Below are 15,183 nucleotides of genomic sequence, written 5' to 3'. Positions count from 1 at the left end.
CCTGCCCTGGCTCTGAGGCGGCTGGGAAGGCTCCCCGTGAACTTCCCCTGGGGTGAGATGGGCCCTCCCCGAGTCTCCTGTGTTCCCTGACACAGTCCGCAACTCTACACCACCCACTGCCACCCAGGAGCCTTCAGCTCCTCCCCTCCCTGCTTCCCTTCCTGCTTTGTAGCTGCCTGTCTCCAAGGGTATGTCCCCGAGGTGAGGGCTGGACAGCGTGGGGAGGAGGGAAAAGGGCCCGAGGGAGACCGATCTCTGCAGGAGGCTGCCCTAGCTACGTTCCTACCTTGTACTAGCTCTCGTGGGCTCCCCACACAGCTGCTTGGTGGAGCACGCACATACTGTTCCCTAGATACTCCCCAGGAGTATCTTGCATCACCAAGCCCAGAAGGTGTCTTCTCCCAAGCAACCCGTTGGGAAGAGCCCTCTCTCCCTTCTTCCTTCCTCACCAGGACTCTTGGCCAGGTGTTTTTGAGGCCTCTTGCCCTCCAGAGGCCATATCTGATTGCTTGACAAATCCAGCGCAGTCTGCCATTACTGTTGATGGGATGTGTCCTGTCTTCTGCATGCCCATCACCACTGATTTTCCTCATCGGTCCACATCTGGACTCTTGCTAGGAATTCCTAACAGGACCCCATGTCCTCCTTCATACAGCCTCTCCATTTAAATATGTTCTCCAGTGTAAATCTCACATGTTCTTTCTTTCATTCCTTCCTCCCAACAAATGTACATCAAGCCCCAGCTCTGTGCCAGGCACTATTCCAGGTACTGGGGATATGGCCGTGAGCAGGACAGTCAGGCCTCGAGTGTTCTTCAACACCTCTGTCCCACGGTCTCCTGGAGGTTTGCAGGGCCCATGGAGTGAAGGTGCACATCCTTCAGGATCAGCCCCAGACTATTTTTCCAGCCCCTTGATTTTCATCTCCTGTCTGTGAGCTCTGCTGTGCCCTTGGCAGACCACTCTGCATTCTCTGAACACACCATGCAATTTCCTTGGTGTGGAACGGCCTCCTTGGCTTCTCCATCTGCTTCACGGCCCTCGGCTCCAGAGTAACGGCTCCGGCCTCCTGCACTGTGTGTCTCGCACGGTTGCTGCTCCCTAGACAGGGATGGAGGCAAATGAGATCAATGGATGGAGAAAACCAAAAGAGACCCTTTACTTGCAAAATTGAGCAGAGACCCTGAATTTAACCTCAAACCACCTGAGATTCTGGAGGGAATATTTTGTTTGTCCATGCTTTAATCTCATAGAATTCTATTCACCAGAAATTGTCTTGGCGAGTCCTGCTGTCTAAGGATTTGTGGTGGTTGTTGGAAGCTTACTTGCTACATCCCGAAAACCTCACGAAGGACTTCAAGTCTGTGTCATGAAAAGGATGAGATGAAGGTCCATGATTTAAAAACGTTTTGTGGCACCTCCTCTGACTACTAGTTTCAATGGAAAACACAGGGAAAATAGTAGCAAAAACCATTATTAAAAGACAAGAACCAAAAAATAAAAAGTGAAGGGAGAAAGAAAAAAAAAATACAGTTGATGATGGAACAACAAAGTTTGAGCTGCGTGGGTCCACTGATAGGTGGATTTTTTTTCCCCAATAAATACAGTGCAGTACTCTAAGTGTATTTTCTTTTCCTTATAATTTTCTTAATAACATTTTCTTTTCTTTACCTGACTTTATTGTAAGAACACAATATATAATACATACAAGATACAAAATATGTGTTAATTGATTGTTTATGTTATGCATGAGGCTTCTGGTCCACAGTAGGTTATTCGTAGTTCAGTTTTGGGGGAGTCCAAAGTTATACGCGGATTTCAACTACATGGGGGTCAATGCCTCAACCCTCTGTGATGTTCAAGGGTCAGCTGTGCTGGAAAAGCCTCGCTGGCTGGGAGACTTCATTAGCCAGAGTCTCAGATGGTGTTTGACTGTGGACTGGTTACTTACCCTTTACAGTTGTTCTGAGAACCACATGACACAATTCACGGAAACCAGCTTAGAATGGCGCCCATGTGGTGAGTGTCCAGCAAACATTGGTGAGACACAAACCAAACTCTTCACAGCAGCCTGGATGAGGGGTAAACACAGCGCATAATTCACTACAGGCCAAGCATCCCCTGTCTGCCATGCTGACGTCCAAAGAGCTCTGAAAACCCAAAGCTTTTCTATTTGTTTGTAAGAAACTAATTTAGTGGCAAAACCTGACCTGAGCTGATGCTGACCTGCTTATTGTCTTTATACATCCCACTCAGTGTAAGTGTTCAGTTCACATATAAACTTCTCTGTAGAACTATGAGGATGTTTAATCATGATGTGCTAGCCTGGACCTCCAGGGGAGATTACACAGTATAAAGTGGCTGCACTTGGGTTACTGGGTGGCTCAGTCAGTTAAGCATCTGACTTCCGCTCAGGTCATGATCCCAGGGTCCTGGGATTGAGCCCCGCATCCGGCTCCCTGCTCAGCGTGGAGCCTACTTCTCCATCTGCCGCTCTCCCTGCTTGTGCTCTCTCTCTCTCTCAGATAAATAAATAAAAATCTTAAAGAAAAAATAAAGTGCCCTCTAGAAGCTCTCAAAATTCCAAAGAGTATAAATTCTGAAAAGCATCTGGCTCCAAGCTTTCTGATATCGGATTTTAGATGTGTTTTATGAAATTCTTCAGAAGAAATAAACTCCTTGAATTCTGGGAGGAATTTATCATGGCCTTTGAATAAGGAGTCTTAAATGGTATGACAATAGATAACATTCATTCACTCAACAAATATTTATAGCAGTTTAAAAATAATGCAGATCCATTTTTTTTTCAGTCACTATGGAATTTCTCTGAACTCCTAAGACAGCAAATGGTATAAATGTGTACCTGTCTAAAGTTATGTGGGAAGCTATATCTGAAACATCTAGACCTTCCTTAAAATCTAGCTCCTCACCACAACTGAAGATTATTTGGATAGAGTTGGCTCAAATGACCGGATAAAAGGGTTGCCAACAATCAATATGGAAGGTGGTATTACTGGAATAATTGCAGAATAAGCATCACCTCCCCCCCTGGGCTTCAGTTTCCTCCTACAAAATGTGGATAACAATAGCAATGTTCATGGAGCACTTGCTGGATGCTAGGCAAAGTTCTAAATATTTTACATATTATTTTGTGTAACTCATTTTATTCCCACCATAACATTTTAAGTTATAATATTCCCATTTTTGCAGGTAAGGAAACTGAGGTACAGAGAGCTTAAGTAATTAGCCCAAGGTTATCCAGCTAGTAAATGGTGGGCCTGAGGTTTGAACCTGGGCAGTCCGGTTCCCAGAGCTCAGGTTCTAAGAATAGTAGTTCCTCCCTTTTCTGCCTCCCCTTCTTCTCAAGGGCTGAAATGCTAATTACTAATCAATCTAATCCATTCCTTTAAATAGCCTACCATTTCATTAGTTTAGTGAAATGGGAAGTTATGTGGTTTAGTTGCCTTTTCTTCTGTCCCTAATCTGCCCATTCGTCTGCTGCCCATCCATCCTTCCTTCCACCCATCCTTCCTTCCTTCCACCCACTCGAGATTAATGCAATGTCAGTAGTTACAGGGATACCACTTATCCACCGTTAGCTTCTAGCCTCTATGAACATCACTTACCTCATCAGTATAAAATGGCATCATAATATTTACCTTGCAGACTGCTTGTATTAAATGAGCTGTTTCATGTCTAACGTCTAGCCTGGAGTTCATATTACTCGGTGTAGTTGAAAGAGACATAATTACATTGACAAAATTCTACAACTGGTGGAACTACAGATTTCACTAGTGTTCCCACCTTCACATTTATTCTAAATCGGTTATATCTTAGTTTTAAAAAATTTAATCCTGCAGCACCCTGGGAGGAGATAATCCTCCAAATGTTGAACTGACTAAGGGACCACATCCACCTTGGCCACCCATCCCCTTCCTGTGATGGAGGGAGCCGTCTGTCTGTCGGCTGGCAGGGATTTGGGCACGGTGGGGTGGCCTAGTCTCCTTCCCTTCCTGATCCCCTGTCGACAAGTCTGAGCAGCTTTTCCCTGGAAGAAGAGGGCAGAAGGCTTTGGGAGGGGGCTGGCCTTCCTTCTCCAAGGAGGCAGTGGAGAGCAGCAGGGAGCAGAAGCTGGACTGGCCCTGGTGGCCGCTGGAATACGTATGTGCTTCTAGAGAGTGTTCCAACAGCAAGGTCAAGGGCAGCACTCAGAAATTTCTAGTTTCCTGTGCTTCTGATCCTGGATATGGTGGGTGAGTGGAGGCAGGCAGCCTTTTGCCAGAGACAGCTTGGCACTCAGGCTCCGCCATCTGGGTTGTGAATGCTGTGTGTGTGTCTCCGTGTGTGTCTCTTTGTATGTGTGTTCTTTCCATAGACAGACTCTCTAGTCAGATGTCAGAAGGTCTCAAAACAGGGGCAAAGGAGTCCTTGATCAACTATCTCCCCAATAATACCCCCAATCCCACCACTTTCCACAAGTAATTGTGGAACAGATTACAATTCAAAAGAGGTTGAACTTTTTTTTTTTTTAAAGATTTCATTTATTTATTTGACAGAAAGAGACACAGCGAGAGATGGAACACAGCAAGGGGAGTGGGAGAGGGAGAAGCAGGCTTCCCACGGAGCAGGGAGCCTAATGCGGGGCTCGATCCCAGGACCCTGGGATCATGACCTGAGCTGAAGGCAGACGCTTAACTGACTGAGCCACCCTGGCGCCCCGAGGCTGAACTTTCATACATTTGTTGCCTTGCCCCTGTTATCCAGGTAATAAGCTTTTAAAAGATAGTCCACATTACATAATAATAATTAATGGTCAAACAGACACAAACCAAAACATAAGACAAACCAGCCACCCACAGGTTCAAGCTATTTGCTATAGTCACCTCCCCCGTGCCCTAGGAAGGAGGCTGACATTTCTTGATTACTCTCTGCAGTCAGGGACAGGGCGGGATGTAGTGAGCTGCAGTGTTGGTTAAGAGTCCAGGATGCCCATGATGTGGGACCACCAGCCAGCAGCAAACCAAGGTTGAACAGAAAGACTGGCTGGCTTTCACAGAAAGACACAGAAGCCACACTTATGCAAGTGTATAGGAGGGAGGGGCTTGAGGAAGGGGCATTGATGGGGAAGCCCATTGGAGACCCTTTCAAGGACTCAGAGGCAGGGGTAGCCCCAGGTTCTATGTGGAGCCCATATTGGAGTATCTGAACTATTACTTCAGCTGGAGAGGAGTGACCTATTGCTTCTGGAGTCTGAGGGCAGAGGGCATACACTAGAAATAGAAAGTCATTTGCCTGCTCTTGTGAACAGCAAGGCTCTTGGAACCAGTTGACCTTGAAAGTGTAGCTGTAGGAGGAACTTGCAATCACTGAGTCACACATTCAACAAATACTTACTGAGCACTTAACCTGTGGCAGGTGCTGTCTGCGTGCTGAAGATATAGCCATGCACAGACAGAATCAATAACCCTGTTGTCACCGAGTCTGCCTCCTGGTGGGGCGGTGCGGATCATAAGTAAGTAAAATATATGGCATGTTGGCTGGAGAAAGGTGTCTGGAGAAAATAAAAGGGAGAGAAAAGGGATGTTGGGGGAGACTGTATAATTTTGAATGGAGTGGCAAATAAAGGCCTCACTGAGAAGGTGATACTAAAATGAAGATGAGAAGGAGACTTGTGAATACTTCGAGAAAGAGTGGGCCAGGCAGAGGACATGGCAGGTGCAAAGACCCAGTGGCAGGGGGTACTGCCAGGGCAGAAGGTACAAAGGAAGGCCAGTAGGAGATGACACAGAGAGAGGGGGGTCTCATGCATGACCTTGTGGATTATTTCAATGCCTTTGTTATTATCTAGGTGAGAGATGGAAAGCTGTTGGACCATTTCTAGCACAGAAGTGACTTAGGATCACTTTCCCCGGGTTGTTGACCAGAGACTGAAATAGTTTTGGCCTTAGCTCTGGGAGTGTGGTGAGATGGTCTCCAGGGGCAGGGGAGGACACCGTCAAGGCAGATATGAGCATGGGGACAGTTCGGCCCTAGACCTCCGGTTCATTGCCCTTGCTTACCTAGCTCACACCTCTCTGCAGTAATGAACTTGGAGTGGTGCCAATGGGCTGATAGTCCAAGCTGATATGACAGGCTGTTGACATTGGGTACCTGGGAAGGGACGTTGGATGAGAAGACAACGAGGTAAACTCACAAACACTCGGTAACATGGAAAGAAAACTGCAGTTCCGTAATATAATCCCGTTTATGTCAAATTGCACGTGTCTATATGCAAGAAGTGCGAGGTGTGTGAAAGCTGGCCATCGAAGGCAGGTAGGGGTTATGTCTGGGTGGCTGGCGATCCTGACTTCCCCTCCCCCCATACCTTTCTGGAGTGTTTAAATTTAAAAAAATAATAATAAACAGGTATTATTTATATAACCATGAAAAAAAATCCAACAGAGCTCTTTTCATCATGGAAGAATAAAAGAAAACTTTTATTCTTTATTTATGGGATTATACTGAAGATTTTGTGGTTTGTTCTGTTAATATCTTTCATGGTCTCAGGCCCTCAAGTGACCAGACTCAAAAGCGGGATGCAACTGATTGAATGGGGATGGTGATGATTTCTTCTTCAGTTGGTCAAACAGCTAAATCGAACCTGAGGCTGCTCAGCTCCAGCGGGATCCATATCCGCCCCGCTTCTGGTTTGGGAAAGATGCAGCTGCCCAGCCTTTCCTGTCTGGTCTGCAGGGTCAATAATAGCCCATTGACACCACTGAAGTTCATTACTGCAGAGAGGTGTGAGCTAGGTATGCAAGGGCAATGGACCGGAGGTCTAGGGCCGAACTGTATCAGGTGCCACCGCCTAGTAATTGTGGGACTCAGAGCAACACGTGCCCCCCCCAAGGTCAAAGTCTTTGAGAAGCAGAGGGAGGAGGGGGGGGAGGGCAGGGCCTACTGGCGTTCTGACCGTCGGATCCCTGCAGAATCACCTCACATGAATAATCAAGTCCCCAACAAGCTGAGGAAACAGTTCTTGGCAAGCGGGGATCCCGTGAAAATGCAAAGACCCGAGCTGAAGTAGGCACTCCGTGTTGTTTTAATGCGTGTTTAACTGCGTGTTGTTTTCACACGTTTAATGCGTTAAGTGTGTGTGTAAACATCTTTGGAAAGCCCAAAGTCTCAGGGTCTCCCCGGAGGCCACTGTGAGGACTGCACAGGTTTCCTGCATTCCTGAGCCTTTGGGGCCCCGTTCCTGGGGACTCTGCACAGAGAAAGGAGGCCAGAGCCCGAAGAAGTTGAGGGCCGCCGGGGTTCTTCGGCCAGATACCTGTGGGTGACTTACAGGTGTCCCCAGAGCAGCAGATCCACACCGCGGGTTACCAAGGCAACACCCGCTCCTCCTGGGACAAGAGAGGAAGCGAGTGCTGACAGGGTAGGATTTCATGAGCTGCCTTTCCAGAGGGATCCGGGCTAAAAATACCCTCACAATTAGCACTTGCTTGGCTCCGGGAGCCTCTGCCTGGTGTCTCGCTCCTCGGTGGTGTTCTGATCCCCCAGAGCAGAGTGCAGGGCTACCTGGGGCGGGGAGGGCAGGCACTTGAGAAAACCCGGGATTGCCTTCCGGGCCTGGCTGCGGAGGCCTGGGGCAGGGCTGACGCGAGGACCAGGGTAGCTGTTTTCCTGGCAGACACAGGTCCCTGTCTTACTGACGGCACCAGAAGTCAATAGGTCGGCCGCTCCCCGGCAGCCGACCTAGAATAATAAAACCACTGGCAGCTCCGGAGGGCGCCGGAGACAGGTACAAACTGCTCTTGAACTTGCCCGCCCGCCGCGAGCCGCGGCTGAGGGCTGAACAGGCCCCTCCCAGTTCCCCGCAGCCTGGGATTCGCCTACCCGGTCCCGGCTCCTTGGGTCCCACGCGGCGGGGACACACGCCGAAGCGGAGAACTGAGCTCAAGCCCCTGCGACTCCCAGGCTTCCAGCCTGTGCTGCTGAAGGCAGCCCTTAAGACCCGGAGAGTGGACGTCTGCGCGGGGCTCCGGGGGGTTCCGGGATTCGGACATCCGGGCACCTCCGGGGATCGAGGCCCTCCGAGGCTGGCCCTTGAGTACAGCTCTACACCCTGCAGGTGGGTGAGACTTGAGGCCATGACCAAAGTCTCACACCCCCGGTGATGGGCCGCCCGGGCAAAGAGCCCACCTGGCTCACAGAGTCCACCCTAGCAGCCTCTACACTGATGCTCCTTCAACTTTATGTGGCACAGAATCACCAGTGCAGGTTCTGACTCCACAGGTCTTCGCGGGGCCTGAGACTCTTATTTCCGACAGGCTCCCGGGTGGTGCCCATTTTGCTTTTTCTGTGGAGTAGCAACTATGAGGAGGGCTTCAGGGCAATGGTTCTCAAACAGGGGAGCAGATAAGAATCCCTGGGAGGCATTTTATTATCTATTTATTTAATTATTAGAGAGAGCGAGCGAGCGAGGGAGCGAGTGCTCCAGCAAGCGGGGGAGGGGTAGAGGGAGAGGGAGAGAGAGAGAGAGAATCTTAAGCAGGTTCCACGCCCAGCGAGGAGCCTGACATGCAACTTGATCTTAAGATCCTGAGATCATGACCTGAGCCGGTCGCTTGGTGGCTTAACTGACTGCGCCCCCCAGGCACCACCCCCCTCGGGAAGCATTTTAAAACTGCAGATCCTGGGCCCTGTCTGTGACTTCCTGAATCAGTTATCCCGTGACAATATGTCAGAAATGCTAACGGGTGGTTTGATGCAGGACTTTGATTTGCAACCACTCTCCTGGAGCCTTCAGTGGATGGCGAGAGGTGGGAGAAATGCCTCCTCCAACCAGTGTGGTCCAAACATTTCTCTATTTTTAGTAAGATTTGTCCTTTGCAAACCGGGCCTACCATCCTTCATTCTTCAACAAATATTTATTAAGTCTCTTCTGTGTTTCCATAAGGGTCTCTTCTTTCTTTTCTAGCTGGATGGATAGACGGCAGATGACAGACTCTGCTTCATGCCTCCAAGGCTGCAAAACTGAATTAGAGGAATCTCCAGTGGCTTAGAGTTCACTAGGTTGGTTTCCTTACATGGTTACAGAGCTACTAATGTGTTCCTAATGAGCTGCCATTTACTTATGCAAATAGTAGGGCACAGATGCCAGGGGGATTAGGGCTTGGCAGAGAGGCGTGCCTCTGCATATTGCGCATGTTTTAACACAGGAGCTGCTGTCCTTTCGGACCTACCCTTGTTTTTGGCCTTTAATTGCTGCTGTGTGGGCAGTGTTTATGCATGCATACGTTGTATGTGTGTGTGTGTGTTAGGGGGTCTCAGCAAGCCAGCCCGGCATGAGGGTGTCTCCACCAGCCAGAGGTCCTGGTGGGAATCACAGACCTCTCCCTACCCACACCGGCCTCGAGCCTGGCCGAAGACCACTGGGGAAGACCCGGGAGGTGGGGAGGCCAGGGGCTGTTGAACTACATGGCGTAATGGGCTTACTGGATCCGAGCAGTGCTGTGAATTTCACTGCTGCCCTTCATGAAAAACTTTTAGCAAAGGTTTCCTTGCATCTTGTCAAAGGACGAAAAAAAACCCAAAACCATGAAAAAAAGCACGATTTCTCTCCTGCTCTCCCAAGAAACTTCCCCTTCCACATGAGTGAAGACACTGCTCAGAGCGCGGTGGTGTGAGATCGCTGAGCGTGTAGCTCTGGCCTGGGTACTGGCATCTTCACTGATGCAAGGGAACAGCTTGCGGGCGCTGTTGACATTTGCTACCACAGCAGACACTGTCCAAACAGAACCCAGTAGGCCTCTCTCCTCATTTCCAAGAGCTTTTGGAACATGTATCAGAGAGCAAAAATCTGTCCAAACAGGCATGGCGTTCTTGGGAGAGTCGGCGCCACGCTTCTCATGTGCTTCTAGGCCTGCTCGCCCTGGTATCTTATTTATTTATTTTTGTAATTGCAACTTGGTTTATTTCCCTGGTATCTTATTGGCATTGTTTTGCTGCCACTCTTTTTCTCCAGCAATGACTGCTTTGCTCGCATGTCTTCGGTGCTCACTGCAGACTCTCCCCATCCGGCCGACCTGCTCCATAACCTGGTGGGAAACGCCCATTGCTGAAGAATCTCACAGATGCTGCCAAGGGAGGCTCTTCCTATTCCTTCCTGAGGTGCGACGCTTGTAGCTTGCCCTTCCTGTCCCCACATCCCATGCCTCTGCTGGCCCGGCCCCATCCCTTTCCCCCTCTGTGGCAGAGACTGCTGTGAGCTCGTGCAGCTCCTTCCTAGGAACCTAGGCTGGCAGGGACCGTTGGACCCCACGACAGCCGGGACGATGAAGGTGTCTTGGTCTGTGCCTACTCCCTCCAGCTCAGGAGTCACCTCTTCCATGAGAGCTGTGAGTCTTGAGTGGGGCGAGCTTTCATCTGCTGCCTCAGGGGCAGAAGGCCGGAGTGCAGCGTGGTAGATGGCACTGTACGTTTCAGCCTTGGCTGTGGCTTGAGTAGACATAAATCACCTTGTCTCTTGGGTCTCCATTTCTCATCTGCAAAATGGGGAGATTGGTCTGGCCTTATCTGGCCCACGCTGATTCAAAAAAGCAAAAACACAAGAACAAAACAAAAAACCCCCATTTGGCTTAACATTCAAAAATCAGAGGTTTCATGTAAAAGTATGGATTTTTCCCTTATGCAGAAAAATCGGCATATTTGGCAACATCATTGCCTCTTGGCAGCAATTGAATGCCACTGAGTCACTGTTGCCCTTTTTTGTAGGCTGTGCTCTGCACCTGGGTCCACTCTGGGCTCACCTCTGACAACAGCCCTGTTCACTCCATTACATTATGTATTTTGTCTTCTAGGCCCATCTATTAATTTCTTGGGACTGCCATGACAAATTACCACAAACTGAGTAGCTTAGAACTACAGAAATTTATTCTTCTATAGTTCTGGAGGCCGGAAGTCTGAAATCAATGTGCTGGCAGGGCAGTGCTCCCTCGGGAGGCTCAAGGAAAATCTTCCTTGTCTCTTCCTTGCTTCTGGTGGTTGCTGGCAGTCTTAGTGCTCCTTGACTTACAGATGCATTGCTCCAATCTCTGCCTCCATTGTCACGTAGCCTTCTCCCTGTGTCTCCATGAGTGTCTTTATAAGGGCCCTCGTCATTGGATTAGGGCCCACCTTAATACAATATGAGCACGTCTGAACTTGATTACATAAGGTCACATTTGGAGGTTGCTAGTGGACATGAATTTTGGGGGACACTATCCAACCCAGTGTAGCCTTGTGGGCTGGCAACCTTTGGTCCAGCTGGCTTCACGTCCTCTGACTTGCTGTCCTCCTGACTTCTGTCCTCAGTTTTCTTCCTCTGGGTGGTATTTTCACTTTCCTTCACCTCTCTGCATGTGAAGAGGAGGCCTCACAGTCTTCTGGTCTTGCTTTGGCTACTGGAAGGGCCACCTTGGGGACAATCATTGCTTTTCTGGGTGTTTTGTTTGTGCATGTTACTGCAGGACAACAGAAGCTGCCCTAGGCTGTGGTGGGAGCAGGCTGAGAATGGGAGGCACCTTTTCTTGCCTGGTCAGAGACAGCTCCCTGTGGCAGTGTCTCCGAATAGCCCCTTCCCTGAGTTGCCCTTTATTCTAGTACTTACTACTAAATTGCACTGAAGTGTTAATAGACCTGTTTCCTCTCTAGGCTCTGAGCTCCATGGGGTCAAAGACTGTGCTTTTACTCCAGAAATTTAGCCAGGAGGATGATAGGCCCTTAGCAGATGTTTGCTGAGCAGATGATGCTTTAGGGAGCTCACCAACTCCATAATCAGGGTGGGCCCCTCCCCCACCAACTTGCCCCCTCTTTCATGCCACCTTAGGCCCAAAGCTGCTGTGTTACTATCCTGAGTGTCCTAGTTTCTGACTCTTCCATAGTCTACCCAGCCTTGATAAGTGCATAATTGAGAAAAGATGGGGATCTGGGCTTTTCCTTGCTAGTCCTTCTCACTGCCAAGTCTGGTGTTGTGTGTGTTTTGGAGTTTCCTTCCCCCAGCCTTCAATCCCGTTCAATAGAAACATTTTACTTAATTTCAGGAGGGCATTTTCCCCAGATCTATCTCCAGAGGTGGGATGATGCCCACGGTCTGCCTAATCCTGGCAGATTTCATGTCTTTTGTCAAGATCCTTCATCCTAATGAGACTCAGTTTCCCCATCTGCTGTGTTGATGCTGCGTTAAGTTTTTTTTTTTCCCCCAAAAAACATCTATTGAGTTCTCATGATGTACCAGGTGTGGAATAAAGAGGTGAATGAACGAATATGGGCCATCATCCTGGAGTATTGTTTGATTTAAACTGTGACAGGTGTTGTAGGAGCTAAACACGTGGTCCTATGACCGTGTCTGCCAGGAGGACCTGATCGGCTGGGAGAGCTAAGGAAGGGTGGCTTCCTTAGAACATGGCATTTGAGCTGTGCTTCAAAGATAACTAGGAGTCTGGTTGGTGGCAGAAGGTGGGGACAAGGAATGGCGGGAGCAGAACACATGGAGACCATGAGGTCGGAGAATGTAGCCCCAACCAGGAGCAGGGAGAAGGCCAGCATATCTACAGGCTGGAGGGTGAAGGGGTGAGGTAGCACTGGTGAGGCCAGGAAGGCAGACTGGGGCCAGACCACGCCGGACCCTGTGTGACCTTGTGTGCCGTGGGAGCTACGGAAGCACTTTAAGCAGGTGAGCGACGTGTCCAAGTTTGCATTTTGAAGCGCTCACTCCTGCTGCTGTGTGGGGCATAGACTGGGAGCAGCGAGAAGGGGAATGAGGACCGCAGTCGAGAACTACTGGAGTCTTTTCAAGCAAAACCTGATGGTCTTTGAGGCTGTGGTGGAAGGAGTGGGATGGGGCCAAGAAGATGGCTCTGGATAGTACTGGGGGGGGGGCAGCTGGGCCTGCTGATAGACTGGATCTGGGAGTGAGGGCAAGGGAGGCATCAAGGGTGATTAAGGTTTCTGGTTTATAAAATTGAGGGGTGGCGTCTGTCATGGTGAAGAACAATGGATGGGAGCCCGGCTTTGGGGGAGAACATCAGGAGTTCAGTTTGAGATCTGACTGCACCCATTCACCTGGTCCCTGCGACTGATGCATACGACATTGCTCATGAAAATCCTCAGGCTCTTTAGGGAAACCTCTGTAGTTAGATTCGGAGACGAGCCCCTGTACTCTTTCCCCACTAACTTGAGTCTACTCTGACCCTTGTAAGAAACGGTCACTAAAAACATGCTTATTAGGGGGGCTAGTTGGTCTAGCAGGGTAACAGTTGGTGCCATGTGGGCATTAAAAAATATGGTGCCCTTGTGTCCTGAAAGTTAAATGTCCTTCCCAGGATGGGCCACACTCCCTTGATGTTTATACAACCACAAGTGGGTGGGAATCCTTGGGCCTTAGTGCTGGGCTTCAGCTGCTCATATGCTCCATGAACTTGGGAGGTCATTTACCTTTTCTGAGCCTCTACTTCTTTTTTTTTTTTTTAAGATTTTATTTATTTATTTATTTGAGAGAGAGAGGACACATGAGTGTGGGGGAGGGGCAGAGGGAGAGGGACAAGCTGACTCCCCACTGAGGAGGGAGCCAGACTCAGGGCTGGATCACAGGACCCTGAGCTCATGACCTGAGCCAAAGGCAGACACTTAACCGACTGAGCCACCCAGGCAACCCCTGAGCCTCTACTTCTGATAGTGAGGGTCCAATAAGATGGTATGGCTGAAAGGGCTTTAGAAAATTAGGTGCTATATAGAAATCTATGCTGTCTCATTGTCATTGTGGCTGCAGCCCCCCCGCCCCCCCAAGGCCCCATCTGCCACCCCTTGCAGATCAGGAGGAGGAGGAGATTTGTGTCAATGACCACAACATCACTTGGTGGGTGTGGCTATCACCACTGTGGTCCTGCAGCCAGATTTTTATTTCACGTGACACTGTTCTTACGCAAGAACTTTGCAAATTCAGTTCCTTGAGACATTGTGCCAAATCCTCCAGCAAAATTGAAATCTTCCACATCTGCTCTGTTCCTCTTAGTCACTAATTTTGGTAATTTGATTACAGAGACAGCCCTCTCTGCTGGAGCTTTTCTGCTCTGGCCAAGGAAACTGGTTCTGGGTGAGGTGTTATTGCCCCTCTTTCTGAACAAGTTGTTTTTCCTTCATGTTTTGTTCTTGAGTTTGGGAAATACAGCATTGACAGGAGCTACAGTGGGCAAACTGCCTCCAGTTCTTTTTAGAGCAGAGTATGGAATAAACAAATAAAGACATTCATCTGTACAGAAGTACCTTGGACAGCTGCTTCTGGAAAGGATCAATACCTGCATGTGTTTTCCTCTGTAAAAAGGGGACAGGCGGAGTGTTTTTAAAGATGACTTTGCTCATTGGCACTGGGAACCCAGCCCACTGTTTGAGCTATGAAACCGTGGATAGATCTTTGGTTTCTCTGGGCCTCTGTTTCTCCACCTGTAAAATGAAAGCATCTAAGTTGCCCTTTCTGGCTCAGAAGGTCATTCATCCATCCATCCATCCATCCATCCATCCATCCATCCATCCATCCATCCATCTATCCAGCCAGCCAGCCAGCCAGCCAGCCAGCCAGCCAGCAAATATCTGTTCTAAGTGCTAGGGAAGTAGCTGTGAATATATCAGACACAAACCCCTGGCTTTGAAATACCTAAATCCTAGCTCTGTAGTTGGATTCAGGAAATAGTGGTTGAACCCCTACTATGTGTCAGGCACTGTACTGGGCACTGGGGAAACGGTGGTAGATCATGTAGAAGCTCCCCTGCTCTGGGGGAGCTTGTGGTCTGAGAGGGAAGAAGTAAAGGAGGAAAGGGTCCTTACTGTATTATAGGGTGAAGAGCAGAAACATAGGGGTCCTAGAATGGGGGACTTGCCCCTGTCTGGGGTCAGGGAAGGTCTCCTGAGAGGAGAAGGCTGAGCTGAGAGGAAGGAGGAGGAAGAGGGGAAGGTGGGATACTTTGGGCCAGGGAAGAGCTTTGAAGATGCTCTGGGGGAGGTCTGAGATGGCCAGAGCTGGGAAAGGGAGGAGCAGCAGGGTGTGAGGAAGCTGGAAATCTAGGCAGGGGGCAATTTGCCAGAGCCTGTTATGCCTTGAAGTCTAGAAGGAGGCAGAGAGACCCAGGACCTCTGAGACCACTCAGAGAGTGATGTGTGCCCAGTG

General features: G+C 49.4%; 1 long non-coding RNA gene across 3 annotated transcripts in view; it reads left to right on the top strand.

Annotated features, from left to right (window-relative positions):
* Nucleotides 1-15,183, top strand: part of LOC112828690 (uncharacterized) — a 92,922-nt gene that overhangs the window by 48,281 nt on the left and 29,458 nt on the right. For all 3 annotated transcript variants that reach the window (XR_003209572.2, XR_012380567.1, XR_012380566.1), the window contains 4 exons: nucleotides 4,556-4,763; nucleotides 5,415-5,511; nucleotides 8,962-9,056; nucleotides 10,009-10,154. This is a non-coding gene — a long non-coding RNA (uncharacterized lncRNA). The remainder of the gene's footprint in view (nucleotides 1-4,555; nucleotides 4,764-5,414; nucleotides 5,512-8,961; nucleotides 9,057-10,008; nucleotides 10,155-15,183) is intronic.

Source organism: Callorhinus ursinus, unplaced genomic scaffold (genome assembly GCF_003265705.2).
Source record: "Callorhinus ursinus isolate GAN/ISIS: 27379988/994484 unplaced genomic scaffold, GSC_fseal_2.0 scaffold13, whole genome shotgun sequence".
Taxonomy (NCBI): Eukaryota; Metazoa; Chordata; class Mammalia; order Carnivora; family Otariidae; genus Callorhinus; species Callorhinus ursinus.
Note: the sequence above shows the minus strand (reverse complement) of the source record. Positions and strands in the feature narration are given on the sequence as shown.